We start from the raw sequence: 5256 nt of genomic DNA, 5'->3' as shown, positions 1-5256 counted from the left end.
AAAAACAAGATAGCTGAAAATACAGACGCCTTACCTGCTGGTAGGGGGCTTGACCATGGTCCCTTCTCCGGGAGCTCCTCGGACGCCTCGGACTCCTTGTCAGAGCCCGAGCTGTCGGACAAGACCAGCTTAGGTCGGCATCGTCTCTTCGCAAGCAGAGAAGGTTGGACCTCCTCGACGTCCTCGGACGCTGGCCTCTTCTTGGAATGCGAGGAGGCACTTTCCTCCTCGTCCCCATCCTGTACGAATGAGGCTGCAGCGTCTCCGGACCGATTGCCTAGATGAACCCTGCGGCGAAAGCCCTCCCTGGCCTCCAGCACTTCTTTTTTCTTGCCCTTCTTGGCGGGCGCCTTGTAGGGCACCACGACCAGCAGCTTCTCCAGCAGCTTTGCTCGGGCCCTTCCGACAGAGGCGTCGGGCCGCTGATCTTCTTGGCCTTGGCAAGCCAGCCCTGCAAAAATCCGCATACAAGGTTAGACCGAATTGAACATGGTATGAATACATGAACACTCCTTGAAGAAAAATGTCACTCACCTCCTTTGGGGAGTCCGCGGCGTCAAGGCCGATGTCCTTCCCCTCGACTAGCCAGTCCTTCTGGGGCAGGAATAATTGAACCCATACTTTGTCAGGGGTCGTGCTATAGAGGTGTAGCACGATGGCCTGATCCTCGGGCTCATGCTCCCACATAGGCTTGGCCCTCTCTTGGCAAGGGAGGAGCCAGCGGTGGAGCATGATCTGGACCACATCAACCAGCTTCGCATTGGTCTCTATTATGTTGCGAATGCATTTCTGCAACGACTTCGCGTGTGTGACACCCCCCCTAGTCCGGAGCCTTGGTGGTCCATGAGGCCAGCCTGGTAGGGGGTCCGGACCTAAATGCGGGGGCCTCTCCCCATGCAGCCTACCTCGGCTCGGTGATGTAGAACCACTCCTTTGCCACATCCGGACGGTGTTGACAAAGTGGCCGTCCGGCCACTGGTCCCTCGTCAGTTTACTAATCATGGCCCCTCCGCAGTCCGCATGCTCGCCGCCAACCACCTTAGGCTTGACGTTGAACACCTTCAGCCACAAACCAAAATGCGGCTGGACTCGAAGAAGCGCTTCACAGACAACAATGAAGGTCGAGATGTGGAGGAGGGAATTGGGGGCTAGATCATGGAAATCTAGCCCGTAGAAGAACATCAACCCCCGCACAAAGGGGTGCAGGGGAAATCCTAGCCCTCCAAGAAAATGGGGAAGAAACACGACCCTCTCTCCCGACTGGGGCGTGGGGATGATCTGGACTTCTTCGGGGGGCCGATGAGCTACATTGGCCGGCAATTTGCCGGCCTCCTTCAGCTTCAAAATGTCCCCCTCGGTGACGCTGGAGGCCTCCCACTTCCCATTGGCTCCGGATCTAGCCATGGTCGAAGGGAGCAAAAAGGGATTCGCTGTGGAAGCAGAGAGAAAGTGCGCTGGAGCTCTGAAGGTCTGTGTGAGCGGGAGGTGGAAGAGGGTGTGAGATGTAGACTGTAGCAACCCGCCCCCCCCCCCCTTTATAGGCCGATGAAAGGCCTGGGGTTTCCTTTTTCCACCCGTTGGCTTCTCCACTTCCCGATATGCCGCGACATTATGGGCAGGGAGGGGAATTGAAATCATTAAGCATATCCCCTGAAAAGCGGGACACGATCTCCACCTCGAGGGGACGTGTCGAACGTGGTATTGGCCTGGAGTCGCGTTTCGAGAAATAGTAACTGCTCGGCGTTATAGCCAGATGCGACTCTTTGTTGAAAGAGAAAAAAATTGTCAGACGGAGGCATCATCTGCGCCTGACGGTTATTTTTTATTATTACCTTCGGTGCTAAGCAAGACTGCCGTTTCAGATTCTGGACATCTCTTGGTTCCAAACAGGGAGAGACATACTAAAGAACTCGCCTCGCAAGCCGAATACTGGTCGGATGAATGGATACCAGATACTGGTCTTGGCGTTGGAGGCAAGTCCAGGGGCTACTAAGGGAGTCATGGACAAAGGGGTACTCGGGGCGATGACCCATTGTACATGGGACGGACTGGTGGAGCCATATGGTGACAGGAGATCTATGAAGCCATGGTGTGCCCTCCAAGTCAAGAAGGCGGAGGATCTCTTTAAACCCCTATTGTAATCTATCTTTGGTAACCCTAACACTACCGGTGTCTATATAAACCGAGGGCTTTTAGTCTTTAGGGCTAGAGCTACGTTCATCACCTCATATCCCTAGGATTTAGCTCATGCTGGTCTCGAGGTAGATCTACTCTGTAAACCATATCATACATCCAATACAATCAAGCAGGATGTAGGGTATTACCTCTTCGAGAGGGCCCGAACTTGGGTAAATACTGTGCCCGTCGTCCCTTGTTCCCCATCGATTCTAGATCCATAGCTCGGGACCCCCTACCCCGAGGTCTGCCGGTTTTGACACCGACAGGGCCCTAAGAATATCTCTTCATTGCCGAAGGAGCAAATCCCACTCTTGAGCTATATAGTCCCTTGTCAAACTTTTGGATGAACCTGTAAGTTCTCGTTGTGATCATCGTGTTACACATAACGTTGAAGCAACCCCAAAGTTCGTCGTACGTTAAGAAGTGACTACGCTACTCTCATGGTCTAAGAAACTAAATCACACATTAACACTCCCTGTTATAACAATTGACTTCTGATGATATTGTAGCTCAAAGTATAACAAACAAGTTTGGGTCGATTCAATACGATCGTTCTTCTAACGTCATATTCTCAAAGTTGTTTTAGGACTATCGTTACACTTAACGATATCCTAAGATCTGGAGAACATTATCACAAACAACACTTGAGCTAGTCATAGAGGCGCGACTAGGAATCTTATTATATTGTTTATCATTCCACACGTGCATATGAGTTTTCCACTAAATCGCATAATCCAGGATCAGTTATAACATAGAATATAAACTCTTAATTATGAATATGGAAATATAATAATACAATATTATTACCTCTAGGGCATATTTCCAACAGTCTCCCACTTGCACTATTGTCAATAATCAAGTTACATATTTTTCTTAACACCCATGGCTATCCGGTATTGTGCATGTCTTGCTTGTGGTAGAGCCATTGTCCTGTCACATCTTGACAACTTTAGATGCACGTGTATCATTTGCATTCCTATGCATCTATCATGCTTTCACAAGAATTCATAATTTTTGTGAAAATGGCTTTGTATATATTGAATCACTGGTAAGACCTTTGATTCCTTAGACTGGATTATGGAACCACTCTAAAGAACAATGTTCCATTGGCACAATCATCTAGAAACCATCCCAAGTTCATAATTGAACTTTTGAGTCATCACCTTGCATTGTTGCTTCTAAAGCGACAATATACCCAGCCTTTTGTTATGGAATTCACAGCAGTAACTTTCTTGGACCAATTCCAACTTATCGTGCCACCATAAATTTTAATCAAAAATCGCTTGGACCACCGATGAAGATTTTATTGATGCACTACTTAGAACAAGCTTGTATTGATGTAACTCCTTACAACAATCTCTTCATTTTCTTCGTATGTGAGAAACATGTTGTCAGTACTTAACAACATTTTCACTGTTGTCCTATGGTCAACAATTTGACCATTCTGGTAACTCTACTCACAACTTACTTGGAGTACTGGACATATCTGGTTGTTTACATATCATGGAATATATTTAATGCAAGTGTGATTGTATTTCTCTCATCAGTATTTCAGTATACCGATTCTTTTTTAAAACTTCTTCCATGTGACTTTAACAAGAAAGTCTTCTTGGCATTTTCATACTAAACTATTTTAGTATCTTGTCAATATATATTTTTGCGAAGCATGATTATACACTACGATCTCCATAGATCATTATGCCTAATACCAAGGCTCTATTGCCTAAGTACTTTACTCAAAAACTAGTTTCAATAAATTTTAAATTTGTGTTAAGAAACTTATATAATTTCCAATCAACAATGTGTCATGCACACACAGTGTTTAGAAATTCTATCATGCTCCCACTTACTTCCTTGTAAATATAAGCATCTTTTCCTTCCTCGATGAAATTTAATTATTTGTCCATTTCATCAGAACAAATATTCCAACTCCATTATGCTTGCTTCAACCATTATAGGATCTCTTGAAGTTTTCCAAGTTACTAGCATCCTCTGGATCGACAAAATTAACGTTGACCGTATCACATATACAACCTTGGTTCTATTTGCATCTCATGGAAATCATTTTGACATCCATATATCCCATAATAGAAATATTTAGCAATTGCTAGTTTAAAGCAAACTGACATTAAGTATTGCTATGATGAGGCAATCTCATTATTGATCTTATCATAAACTATTTGTGACAAGTCAAGCATTATAAAACATTTTTACATTTGTTAGTTTATAGATCCATTACTATACTTTAGACTCTAAGTATTCTAGAGGGTTTATCAAGTTCTAAACTTGAATTATGTAAATTGATACTATCTTGGATTACTTTGCCATATAGCTAATTTCCGGAGTTAGGGCTCATCAACACTTCTCTGTGTATTATAGGTTCATTGTTTGTTCAACAATATTTCGTTTATACACCCTGAAGGCCTACACAAATTTTCCCAACCTATATAGTTCAGCTGCATGTTCGCCCGAAGTCTCTATATCTCATGTAGAGGCTTTTGTATTAGTCGTGCTAACAAATTTTAGAACTACTTATAGCGTTTCTTTTCTTTGACCTGATCACGAAGATTCCGCAATCTCATTGACTTTCATTGCCCTCCCACTCACTCTTTCTGTAGGAAACATTTTCTTCAAAATTTTCGCATTCTATGGCAAAACACTTTGCCTCTGTGTAGTGATAGAGGAATAGCCAACCATTTGGGATAACTTACAAAGTAGCACTTATCTTATATGATGCTGTTTCAACAGATTTGATGGCGCTCTTTTTTCAGTGTAAAAGCCACAATCTCTAAAGCATCACATTAAAAAGTATATTGGCAAATTGATTAATGTCATCTTTGATCTCACTATGTCATACCTACCTTGATTACATCTACTCAAAACATTGCTCCGGGAAGTGCAGCTATAAAATACTTTTCATAGCTCATCAGACATCTGCTAAATTTGTAACTCAAATATTCCTTTCCGCAATCTAATTAAAGAAACCAAATTTTCCCTTATTACAATAAGTTCTATTTCATTCTAAAAACATTTCAAAGGATCCAAATTTATGTCTCAATAAGTAATATAAATATCTAC

Source organism: Aegilops tauschii, chromosome 3, assembly GCF_002575655.3.
Source record: "Aegilops tauschii subsp. strangulata cultivar AL8/78 chromosome 3, Aet v6.0, whole genome shotgun sequence".
Lineage (NCBI taxonomy): Eukaryota > Viridiplantae > Streptophyta > Magnoliopsida > Poales > Poaceae > Aegilops > Aegilops tauschii.
Note: the sequence above shows the minus strand (reverse complement) of the source record.